Source organism: Wyeomyia smithii, chromosome 2 (genome assembly GCF_029784165.1).
Source record: "Wyeomyia smithii strain HCP4-BCI-WySm-NY-G18 chromosome 2, ASM2978416v1, whole genome shotgun sequence".
Classification (NCBI taxonomy): Eukaryota; Metazoa; Arthropoda; class Insecta; order Diptera; family Culicidae; genus Wyeomyia; species Wyeomyia smithii.
The window spans coordinates 177,176,517-177,189,819 of record NC_073695.1 but is presented as its reverse complement, the minus strand read 5'-3'; the positions used below and the strand labels follow the sequence as shown (position 1 = coordinate 177,189,819).

The 13,303-nt window shown below is 41.8% G+C and overlaps 1 protein-coding gene across 6 annotated transcripts in view; it reads right to left on the bottom strand.

Annotated features, from left to right (window-relative positions):
* LOC129725573 (SPRY domain-containing SOCS box protein 3) overlaps window positions 1–12,957 on the bottom strand; it is a 76,582-nt gene extending 63,625 nt beyond the window's left edge. For 2 of the 6 annotated variants that reach the window (XM_055681573.1, XM_055681574.1), the window contains exons 1-2: window positions 12,719–12,957; window positions 12,359–12,620 (exon numbers count right to left, since the gene is read on the bottom strand). The gene's annotated coding sequence lies outside the window, so the exon portion shown is untranslated. Of the gene's footprint in view, window positions 1–9,045; window positions 9,369–12,358; window positions 12,621–12,718 lie in introns of those variants that run through there. The other 4 variants (XM_055681576.1, XM_055681575.1, XM_055681570.1 and 1 more) reach the window with 2 other exon arrangements.
* Window positions 12,958–13,303: the final 346 nt, after the last annotated feature.

Here is a 13,303-nt window from a genome sequence, read left to right as displayed (position 1 = left end):
GTCTTCTTCACACAGAGTTCTATTCCACAAAATCAACATGCGTCGAAGCGAAACTAATTTAGAACACTTTTATATTAAATTGAAATAAGTCTTAGAAGCATTCCGAGTTGTGCTTTTGTCGTGTTCGGTCGCAATTTCATTTCGATCTCGATAGTGCCGACCAGTTAATCGCCTTCAAAGTCACCGTGCATTGTATTGCGTGTGCACTGCTGCTCGTTGCCGTCGTCTAATGAAGACAAAGGAACGCCTTTTGCTACCGTACGCCACAGACTGTACGTTGTGTCGCTACTACGAGAGATCCAGTACCCGGCGTACTGCTGTTTGGCTGTACTGGTGCTGCTGTGTGGCTGGAGCGGCTGCAGCTTTTGCTAGCGGACTCTTGTGTGAAGGACTGTAGATTGGCATCGCCCGTGCGCTGATTGCGGTGGAGAGCGGCTGCAGAAGATAAGTAGTTTTTTTTTCTTGGTTTTTCTTCTACAATATTATTTGTTGATTGGCATTTTGCGTGTGTGGCTTACGCGTCCAACATGGACGACGAACGCGGGGATGAAAACCCGCTCGTTCTACCGCCTAGCCCTCCCGGATACAAAGTTCCAAGGGTTAAGAATGGAACCCCGCAGGAAGCTACCCATCGGCTTAAGCAGTATCCGGAGGGCAAAGTTGGTATTGGGGCTGTATTTTTCCGGCCGAAAGTGAAAGCATTGAACACAATGCAAATATGTAAAGATCTGGCACGGTTTACAGCCGTGACTGAAATTACCAAAGTACGCCCGAATAAGCTGCGTGTTTTGGTGTCCGGCCTCAAGCAAGCAAACGAGATTGCTGCTTGTGAGCTCTTCAGCGGGAGTACCACGTGTACATTCCAGCTCGCGTAGTTGAGATTGACGGTGTGGTCAGCGAATCGAGTCTGACTGTCGAGGACCTGTTGAAGGCTGGAAAAGGCCTTTTCAAGGATTCTAGCCTTGAACCTGCCAAGATACTTGAATGTAAGCAATAACATTCAGTATCGCTCGACAAGGGTGTAAAAACTTACACCCCTTCAGACTCTTTTCGCGTGACTTTCGCCGGGTCTGCTCTGCCGAGCTATGTGCTCGTGGACAAAGTGCGTCTACCCGTGCGCTTGTTTGTACCGCAGGTAATGAATTGCCTCAAGTGCAAACAGTTGGGCCATACGGCCTCCCACTGTGGCAATAAAGCACGTTGTGGCAAGTGCGGAGAGCAACATACGGATGACGCCTGTAATAAGGGTGCTGAAAAGTGCCTTTATTGTGGGCAGACTCCGCATGAGCTGTCTGCATGTCCCGCGTACAAACAGCGCCAAGACAAGATCAAGCGGTCTCTGAAAGAGCGCTCTAAGCGCACCTTCGCAGAAATGCTCAAAGAGGCCGCTGCCACCAAACTGGTTTCCCCGAATCTCTTCGAGGTCTTGCCATCCGATGAGTCTGATTTTGACGATTCAGTTGGGGAATCTTCTTTTGTTGAACCCGGGAAATGTAGGAAGAGGAAAAACCTTTCTTCTCCTAGGCTTCCTAGGAAAGGACAGAGAAGGTCTCCATCTGAAGTGACTGATACTAAGAAACAAAAAAGTGCTGTAGAAAATCCGAAGCAAACTCCTCCGGGATTGGCAAAACTGAATATAAGTAAGGAGTTTCCGGCACTTCCAGGAACATCAAAAAGCCCAACTGTTCCTTCTTTTACGTCCAAGATTCAGCCAGAATCTGGACTGCTGAAGTTTTCAGATATTGTGGACTGGATTTTTGAAAATTTCAACATAACTGATCCTCTTAAAAGTCTTCTGCTGGCATTTCTACCAACAGTTAAAAAGTTTTTGAAGCAGTTGACTGCTAAATGGCCCCTCCTTGCAGCGATCGTATCCTTCGATGGCTAATTCATCGGCTGAGATGAAGGATTCTATCTCTTTTTTACAGTGGAATTGTAGAAGTATCATCTCCAAAATTGTTTCATTTAAAATTTTGATTAATAAGCATAAATGCGATGCATTTTCCCTCTGTGAAACTTGGCTCACTTCAAATGTAGATCTTAGCTTCCATGATTTTAATATAATTCGCCTCGACCGAGACACCCCTTACGGAGGAGTACTTCTAGGGATTAAGAAGTGCTATTCCTTCTATCGTATTAACCTCCCCACGGTCCCAGGCGTCGAAGCTGTCGCATGTCAAATGACAATACAAGGTAAAGAGCTTTGTATTGCCTCAATATATGTTCCTCCCAGAGCACAGGTTGGGCAACGGCTGCTTTTTGATTTAATAGAACTTCTTCCCTCGCCACGTTTGATTTTGGGAGATTTTAACTTTTACGGCGTGGCTTGGGGTTCCCCTTCTAATGATAACCGTTCCTCTTTGACCTATAACCTCTGCGACGACTTCGACACGACAATATTAAACAACGGGGATACGACACGATTTATCTTTATGTTCAACATCGCTACGGTTGAATTGCATATGGAAGGTAGTCCTTGATCCCCACGGTAGCGATCATTTGCCTATTCAAATTTCAATTGATAATGGTTCAACTCGCACGCGATCAGTTGATATTCCGTATGACCTCACACGGAATATCGATTGGAAATTATACGAGGAAATGATATCAGAAGCTGTCGAGTCGATTCAACATCACCCACCACTTGAAGAATACAACCTCCTCGCGGGCTTGATTATCGACGCCGCGTTGCAAGCCCAAACGAAGAAATATCCCGGCGTGACGATCAAAGAACGGCCTCCCACTCCGTGGTGGGACAAAGAGTGCTCCGATGTCTACACGGAAAAATCCGACGCGTTTAAGGCCTTCTTTTTGGTGAAAGGTCAACCCGACGACTTTAAGCGGTATTTGGAGCTTGAGACCAATTTCAAAAGCTTGGTCCGAGCAAAGAAACGTGGATATTGGCGCCGGTTCGTAAACGAGACGTCGAGGGAGACATCGATGAACACTCTTTGTAACACAGCCCGAAGAATGCGAAATCGTATAACGGTCAACGAAAGCGAGGAGTCTTCAAGTCGGTAGATATTTGATTTTGCCAGGAAAGTATGTCCGGACTCTGTTCCTGCGCAAAACTTTGTTCGCGATACGTCTCCGGGTCACGACGCGATAGAATCACCTTTTACGATGGCAGAATTTCCAGTTGCCCTCCTGTCCTGTAACAGTAACGCACCTGGGTTAGATAGAATCAAATTCAACTTGTTGAAGAATCTACCCGGCAATGCCAAGAGGCGCTTGTTGAACTTGTTCAATAAGTTCCTGGAGCAAAATATTGTACCGCAGGATTGGAGGCAAGTGAAGGTGATCGCCATCCAAAAACCGGGAAAACCAGCTTCTGATCACAACTCTTATAGGCCGATTGCAATGCTATCCTGTATCCGGAAATTGATGGAGAAAATGATACTCCGTCGTTTAGACCATTGGGTCGAATCAAACGGTCTACTATCAGATACTCAATTTGGCTTCCGCCGTGCCAAAGGAACGAATGACTGTCTTGCGTTGCTTTCTACAGATATTCAGCTAGCCTATGCTCGCAAAGAACAAATGGCATCTGTGTTCTTGAACATTAAGGGGGCTTTTGATTCCGTTTCTATTGACATTCTTTCGGGCAAACTCCACCGACAAGGATTTTCACTAATTTTGAACAATTTTTTGCATAATTTGTTGTCCGAAAAGCATATGCATTTTACGCATGGCAACTTTTTGTATTTGGCAACTTTTCGTATTAGCTACATTGGTCTTCCCCAGGGCTCATGCTTAAGCCCTCTTCTTTACAATTTTTATGTGAATGACATTGACGCATGTCTGGCAAATTTATGCACGATAAGACAACTTGCAGACGACAGCGTGGTCTCTGTTACAGGAGCCAAAGCTGCCGATTTGCAAGGACCATTGCAAGATACCTTGGACAACTTGTCTGCTTGGGCATTACAGCTAGGTATCGAATTCTCTCCGGAGAAGACTGAGACAGTAGTTTTTTCTAGGAAGCGTGAGCCTGCTCAGCTCCACTTACAGTTAATGGGTGAAACGATTTCTCAGGTTTTGGTATCTAAATATCTTGGTTTCTGGTTCGATTCGAAAGGCACCTGGGGATGTCACGTTCGGTATTTGATGAAAAAATGTCAACAAAGAGTGAATTTTCTCCGGAAAATTGCTGGATCGATGGGGCGCCCACCCAGGAGACCTCATAAGGCTTTTCCAAACAACGATATATTCGATGGGCTAGTTGAACTTAATTCTCAAACCCGTTTCATGACTGTGTATTTCAATCACATGTCTCAAAGTATAAATCCTTCCTCATACACCTCCAATCGTGTCAACTTATTAGATACTTCTGTTTCTACTGTGTTTTACGATACATCCATGATGGAAGAAACTCGTGGAATCCCTGGTCATTTACGCGTGCAACAGATCCCTAAAATATTTTATAACAAATATAGAAACATCAACTGCGACAATGCGTTTTATACTGATGGATCACTTCTCAACGGGTCCACTGGCTTCGGTATCTTCAACAATAATTTTACCGCCTCCTACAAGCTCGATAATCCTGCTTCTGTTTACGTCGCAGAATTGGCTGCAATTTAGTATACCTTAGGGATTATTGAAACAATGCCCACGGACCATTACTTCATCTTTACGGACAGTCTCAGTTCTATTGGGGCTCTCCGATCGATGAAGGATGTAAGGCACTCTTCGTATTTCCTGGGGAAAATACGGGAACATCTGAGTGCTTTATCCGAAAAATCTTCTCAGATTACCTTAGTGTGGGTCCCTTCTCATTGTTCCATTCCGGGCAATGAGAAAGCGGACACTTTGGCTAAGGTGGGCGCAACAAACGGTGATATTTATGACAGACCAATTGCCTACAATGGATTTTTAAAATTTTCACGTCAGAGTACACTTGTCAACTGGCAGGCCTCGTGGGATAAGGGAGAACTGGGGAGGTGGCTACACAGCATCATCCCCAAGGTTCCCACCAAACTTTGGTTTCGGGGGTTGGATGTAGGACGAGATTTCATTCGCATGATGTCTCGGATTATGTCCAACCACTACGGGCTAGATGCACATCTCCAGCGTATTGGGCTGGCGAGCAGTAATCATTGCGTTTGTGGATTGGGGTATCAAGACATTGAACACGTGGTTTGGGTGTGTGCTGAATTCTGCGGCCCCAGATCTCTACTTTTGGATACCCTCAGAGCCCGAGGAATACAGCCCTATGTGCCAGTTCGTGATATTCTCGCTCAGCGAAACTTGCCATACATGCTACATGTTTATAGCTACATACTTGAAGAGCATCAAGGTGCCAATTTAACAGCGAAACAAAAAAAAAAAACCAAGTTAGTTTTAGTATTAGATTTAGTTTCAGCTCGTAGTCGGCAGCGAGGGTAAAGGATTTGCCTTTAGATTATAAGATATTCTAGACCATAAGGCATTAGAGTTGATTGGCTCCGTAAAACATTAATTTGTATTGTGCCGTGTCAAATAAATGTTGTGTGAACAAAAAAAAAAGTCTTAGAATGATCTTTCACATTATGTGGATGTAACCAATATCTTCTTTTCAATGGTAGTACAAAGGATTTAGCAAATAGCATATGCAATCTCTCTGGTGCAGCGATACTATGTAAGTCGCAGATTCTAAAGCACAGCAAAGCCTTGCTACTACATTCTAAATCGGAACTCGACATTCTGTTATACACCGACTTCGCATCCAACTGTTTGAGTGTACAGGACAATTGCGGGGCTAGCACCACGATCCTACTGACAGTGTCAGTCTAACACTAACAGTCTCTTCTGAGCCGAGACGCAAACCTACGACAACTGGCTTGGTAGGCTAACATCATACCTCGAGACCATCTGGGACGGATCGAGATCGCAGATTCAATAAGCATTCGAATCCTAATCACTTTTCGTGACGGACGCAATTTAAATATTGCTTTCATCCCCGTACCTTTCAGTAGTAAAAATTTGCAAATTTCCAGATCGATTATATTATTCGTACTCATACGTCAAAAGTGTAATATAAAACATCTTTCAAATGCTTGTGATAACCAGTATTGCTGAGAAACTTGAGAGAATATAAGAGCCAGTTCGCGAGAGCCGCAACCGCCTTTTTGAGGAACGTTGTTTTGATGTTCTCCGATTGGGCTTATATTTTCAGTGTTTGTTTGTCTATTCAAGGTAGGAAGTTTTGCAAAATTTCAATTTTTTTCATTGAGGTTGAGTGGGGTAAAACGGTCCTTGAAAATGATATGTCCAAAAACGTCCAAAATTTAAAAAGTGCAATAACTCCTGCTAGGCTTGATGGATTTTTCTAAAAATTTTTGGTATTATTCTACACTAAGAGTACTTCAAAATGCATGGTCAAAATACATGGCAAAGAGGCAAATTGACGAAAAAACGCATTTTTCTTTTAAAAATTGTCAATTTTCAGGGTCATCCAACTCTTTTCAACATCGCTAGAAAAAATATCTGAATATGGCGTTTTGTAGAGCAACTCAAGATCTTTGATGTCATGTATAAGAAAAGTGTGCCAAATAGGGTAAAACGGCCCTAGAAGGTTTTTTTCAAAAAACCGTCAAAATCACTCAAATAACTATAGTTCCTGCTAGACTTAATAGATGTTATTGAAAATTTGGATTATCACTGTACCTTAGCAGAACTACCTACTTCCTCAAAGATTTTTTTTTTGAAAAAAGCCGTCAAAAGCATCAGAACTGCAAGAACTTGGGTTAGACTTGATAGATTTACTGAAAATTTAGATTATTACTCTAAGTTAATACGAACTTAAGGACAAGCTGACAAAAGTGACAAATAGATTTACATAACGAAAAATAAAAAAATTCTTGAAAAATACTTGGCGATTTTCGGAGTGCTATTTCCTCTACAGAAAAGGTTGATGCTTTGACTGAAGTCAAGGAAAACTTTAGTCCTTTTTAGTCAGTTTCCAAAAGATGCATCTGGATATTATGCCAAATAAAAACTCTGTAGTTGTTTTATACAATGCTAGCTTCGGGTTCTGAACCTTTTCTGTGAAGAAAATAGCACCCCGAGAATCGCCAAGTATTTTTCAAGTAATTTTTTTTTTCGTTATGTAAATCTATTTGTCACTTTTGTCATCTTTCTCTTCAGTTCGTATTAACTTAGAGTAATAATCTAAATTTTTCAGTAAATCTATCAAGTCTAACCCAAGTTCTTGCAGTTTTGGTGATTTTGACGGCTTTTTTCGAAAACAAAATCTTCAAGGAACGATTTACCCCAAACTGCGCATCTTCTGGTAAAGTAGGTAGTTCTGGTAAGGTACAGTGATAATCCAGAACGCCATATTCAGATATTTTTTCTAGCGATGTTGAAAAGAGTTGTATGACCCTGAAAATTGACAATTTTTAAAAGAAAAATGCGTTTTTTCGTCAATTTGCCTCTTTGCCATGTATTGTGACCATGCATTTTGAAGTACTCTTAGTGTAGAATAAAACCACAAATTTTCAGAAAAATCCATCAAGTCTAGCAGGAGTTATTGCACTTTTTAGATTTTGGACGTTTTTGGACATATCATTTTCAAGGACCGTTTTACCCCACTCAACCTCAATGAAAAAAATTGAAATTTTGCAAAACTTCCTACCTTGAATAGACAAACAAACGCTGAAAATTTCAGCCCAATCGAAGAGTATCAAAACAACATGCGGTTGCGCCTCTCGCGAACTGGCTCTTAAAAGTAATAATATAGAATAAACACATAACCGCATTAAAAGAGTGCACCTGTAGTGTTTTCGCTTGGCAGATTTATACCAGTGTGTATGACAGATGTCAATAAAAGAAGTATAAATTCTATTTATTTTCCGTGTAAAATGCGTTCTTTCCACCACAAGGGAGCGCTGCAAAATTCACTGAGCACTCAGCAGTTTTCAAATCACAGATGACCTTCCGTTCTGTGCCTTCGGCAAGGAATATATAGTGATCGTAGCATCGCCATCCTAGGTTTTAACTTTATTCGTAATGATCGCGGTTATCGTCGTGGAGGTGGAATTATAATTTATTACAAGCAACACCTGCCCTGTACTACGGTTTTCAGCACACATTTGTAAGTTTCATCAGAGGACAAAACTGAATGTCTGGCAGTTGAGTTTCGACTAGACGATGAAAAAGTGCTGCTCGTGGCTGTGTATAATCCCCCGGAGAATGATGTGTCTTGCTTTCTTGGCGAAAAATTGGCTGATTTTGCTGCTAAGTATGAAAATATTCTGCTTATTGGGGACTTCAACGTTGATTCGACCCAGTCAAGTAGGAGACAGGCGCAATTCCAGTCCATGCTAGAAAGCTTTGCCATGTCCTCTATCGGTGAAGAACCAACGTTTTTTCATAGAGATGGTTGCTCACAGCTAGATCTCTTTATTACTAGTTGTTGTGATAGAGTTCTGCGTTTCAACCAGGTAGGCTTTCCTGCGTTATCGCACCACGACCTCATTTTTGGCTCTCTGGGCTTTGATGCGACACCTGTTCGAAGGATCGACATGTATCGAGATTACGTCCATTTTAATCCCTATACACTACAAAACGCTATACTTTCTGTTCCTTGGAATGCTTTCAACGCGATTCAAAATCCAAACGAGCTGGTTAATTTCTTCAACTCTCATTTAAAGCAGATTCATGAAGATTGCATTCCGCTTTGCACATGCAGGGCAAACAAATCGTCTAACTTATGGTACAGTAGCGAAATTCGGAAGGCTATGCTGGAACGTGATCTGGCGTATACTGACTGGATCAAAGCACCGAGAGAAACCAAGGTTGAAGCGCGTCAACGATATGCTGTCCTGAGAAATCGCGCTAATACGATGGTAGAGCCGTCGAAATCGAATTATTTGAATCAGCTTTTGGACAACCGGACCCCGTCTGATGTTCTTTGGAAACGGTTTAAGAGTATTGGAGTGGGTAGAAATAAACCATCAACTGTGTGTGAGTTTCACCCTGATGATGTAAATCGCACGTTTTTGTCGAGCTACATTCAAAACGATAACAACAGTAAGCGTAGAAGATCGTTACCAGACTTACCCTATAGCTTTTCTTTCCGTCCAGTGGAGTCCTGGGAGGTAGTGAACGCAATATGTAGTATTACATCACACGCAACCGGTCTGGATGGTCTGCCGATCAAATTCGTGAAAATAATTCTGCCGTTGGTCGTCCAGCATATTACACATCTGTTCAACCGCATCATTGACACATCCTGTTTTCCTTCATGCTGGAAGCACGCTAAGATTTTTCCACTGCGCAAAAAAACCCACCTTAATGCTTTATCAAACCTACGGCCAATTAGAAACTGTTGAAGCAACAGATGTCATCCTTTATCACGGAAAATAACCTGCTATCAGATTATCAGGCAGATTTTCGTAAAGGGCAAAGCATTCAAACAGCAGCGGTTCGTGTCTACGATGATTTGGCAAAGAAACTTGACAAAAAGGGTACGGCCATATTGTTGCTGCTGGAATTTTCTAAAGCCTTTGACACTTTCCCTCATCGAAGACTTTGCTCGAAGCTAGAAACTCAATTTTACTTTGCCGCTGTTAACCTAATCGAGTCATATTTGATGGAACGATCACAAACTGTTTTCTGCGGGGATCAGCAGTCCGGAGTGGGCTACTCAACCTCTGGAGTTCCTCAAGGTTCGGTGCTTGGACCTCTGCTCTTCTGTTGTTATGTTAACGATTTGTCTTCCGTACTCAGGTATTGCTCAATACAAATGTATGCAGATGACGTTCAACTGTATATTCGTCAGCTTGGTCCCTGTTCCCGTGAACTTATTATGATGATGAATGAAGATCTCACAAGAATTATAGAATGGTCTCAACGGAATCAGCTTTTCGTCAACCAATCGAAGAGCAAAGCAATGTTGTTGAAGGGTCGCCGTAGAAGCAACACAGCCCAAACCAATCCTTTACCACCTGTTACTATGGATGGGCAAGCTATTGAGTGGACGGAGAGTGCGAAAAATCTCGGTTTCATTTTCCAGACCGATCTGAAATGGGACAAGCTGATAAACCAGCAATGCGGTAAAATTTACGCAAGCCTACGATCGCTATACGGTTCTACTTCCTCTGCTCCCACCGCCACACGCCTGAAACTGTTCATAGCGTTGATGTTACCTCATTTCATGTTTGGCGAGCTACTTCACGTAAAACCAAGTGCAGGCTCCATGTATTAGCTACGAGTCACGCTGAATTCTTGTGTACGCTTTGTTTATGGATTGAACCGTTACGCCCACGTAAGTCAGTTGCAGAGAAATCTGATCGGCTGTTCGCTGGTTAACTTTTACGCGCACCGCTCATGCATGTTCTTGCGCAAACTTATCAGCAAGCAATCCCCATCGGTACTATTCGAAAAACTGTTGCCATCCCAAGGGCGCCGCGTGCAGAACCTGATAATTCCTCTTAACAACTCGACTTGCTATTCCAATTCACTGTTTGTTAGAGGTGTGATTAATTATAACTCGATACCTTCTGCTGTTAAACGCTCAACTTCTGAAACAGTTTTTAAACGGGGCTGTCTCGAATATTGGAACTGAAATTTATGTTACTAGTTAAGGTTATTGTTAGTTAAGTTAATTGTTGTGAAAAACTAAGTAACGCGCAGGTAGCAAATTAAAAAGGTTCGCCTTTACTCTACTAGGTAAATTAATAAATTGAAATTGATCTCGGATGTAAGGCCTACACGAAGGGTAAAGTTCACGGTGTTTCCATGTCCTTTCAAAAAAAAGGGTTTGTTAGAGTAGTGCTAGAGTCACAACACAAGTTTGTTTTTATGATAAACTATTTGTCGTCGAGCAGTCACACAATGCACAAAATAATCGATTGTGGACAGCAGCAAAAGAGAATATTTCGTAATCCCAAAGGAGTGTATCTCGATTCCAGAGTTCAGCTTCAGTGATTGTTTAAGAGCTTGCAGTTTGCAAGCGAGGTAAGCCTCCACTAAGTTTGCCCCGAATCATCAAAAAATGTTTGGACATGACCACTATGTGTTCCAGTAAAATGGTGCACCAGCGCATATTGCTTGGTTCAAGGCTAGTGTAGAGACAATTTGACGGATTTTCTGGATCAAAATGAATGGCCGCCAAGCACCCCACATCTGAGCCCAACGGACCAATGGACTGGTCTTACATGATGTCGAGGTATGCTGATTATAAGATCTGCAACTTGGAGCAGTTGTCCAGAAAATCTGGGATAAAATACCCAATGAAACTGGTCGTGCCGCTAGCGACAGCTAGCGTTTGAAGTAGGTGAAGCTATTCCAAAACATCTATTGTAGATGTTCACTTTGAAAATCACTTCTTAAAGTAATCCTCAGAAAATAAATGTGTGATATTTACATATCAATATGGAATGTCGAAATTGTCTCTGAGTTTATTGAACAGGGTGTAATGCCACTGGTCAAAGTGACGTCCTTAGCATGCTTGAAGTTGTTTTTGCCGATAACTTCGCAAGAAAGTTTCCGATTGAGCAAAGTAGTTGTAACTGCGGACAAAAACTTTGGTTTCTATGATAAACAACACTCTGGCCAGCCGTGGTAAGTTAACATCAACTCTACCGAAACAAAGTACAAAGGTGGTTAGTAAAGAATATGAAAATTCGTTGAATCTTGGTATGTACCGAGATTGTGGTAGAGGTAGGTGTATTTCAAGCAGTCGATGCATTTGTGTACCATGATATACTCGTGACGTGTGAAAACGATGTTAGCCGCGAAGTACAAAGATAAGGAGTAGCTGCAAACTGAACCTTCTCCGGTTTACGTAGCCTGCTGAGATCGCGCAGTATGCATGTCCGTACAAAATTTGCGCACTACAGGATGCTGATTCTCCCGGTGGTACTTTACAGCCATCAGTGTTGGTCGATACAGGAGGCCGAACGTTTGGAGTCTTTGAGTGTAGGGTCCTGCGTTAAATGCTTGGCGGAAAACTGGAGAATTCACAACAGTGGCGGAACTAGACCAACGGAAAATAAGCGAGAGTAAAAAAAAAAAAAAAAAACTGGAGAATGGAGTGTGGCGCAGGCGTATGAACCCAAAGGTGTACCAAGTATACAATCATGCGGATATCATCAAGCTGGTAAAATACGGCAGCCTACAGTGCCGGTTGGCCACTTGGCACGAATGTTGGAGGAGCTCATTAACGACCTGCCGTTATAAAAGTAGAGTAAGTAAGACTTTTTCGTGAAGCAAAGATACGTTTTTTTGAAGAACGTGAAGTATTCAAATCATGGAACGGATTGATATACCCATAACTTTGATTTAAATAAACTTCAGCTTACCGTCAATCATAGCATCGTAATATCTATTTAACACTGTAGCAAAAGGTGTTGATGTCTGTTTCATTTACCGTTCACATGTAAGTTGAGGTTCGATTCGAGTTAGAGATGATCAATACGCAAGCGTGCGTGGAAGAAGAGAACACTAAAGTTTTGTTTGCATTCCACCTGTCTCTAACTGCAATGAATAACAGTCTCGACCATTGAAAACTGAAATTTTCATGAATTTCGTTAAAATTCCTTATGACTCCAGACGAGTGTAAATTAGTTATGAACTTCGCTGTGAAATTGATAGTGAAAATTGATTCAAATTTATCCACAACGCAGCTATCCCTAAAATATAAAATAAACACCAAGTCGTAAAGCGTTCCATTCGATGCGGAGATTCTATTATTTACATTATAAGTTATACATTTCAGATGTGTACTCACGTTTGTTTCTTTATTTCTTGTCGCTATTTACGGAATCAATTATTTCATTAGAGGACCATATAGGTACATCAAGCAGCAATCATCTGACTGTTCAAAATCAAAATTGATCAACAAACAGGTATTGTAGGAGCACTGCACTGTAATGTTTTCTCACAACGTGACGATGAGTTTGTGCGTCCACTGCACTGATAACGATGTTCACCGGCTGCTGAACTTGAAGTGACTGAACAAATGTTGTCGGCTGCCAAGATGAAAAAAGCGCTCTCCACTCGAAAGGCGATTAAAGTATTCCGAGTGGCTGCGTCGGATAGTGCAAATACTTCACGGTTTACTAATTTATTACGAGAGGGATGATTTTTCATATGTAATTCGAGCCGTGCTTATGCGATCGGAAAATGAAATGATAGATAGTAGAATACATTAGCATCTTATTTATTTTTTCTTTTTCCCTCCATTATGTTATCATAGAGGATTTAAAGTTCACTATTCACCAAAGACTAAATCGCTCGCAAAATGGTTAATGGAATTTTTTTTCTAAACCATAATATATTCGTCTACGAATCATTTTACGAACCATTTTTTATT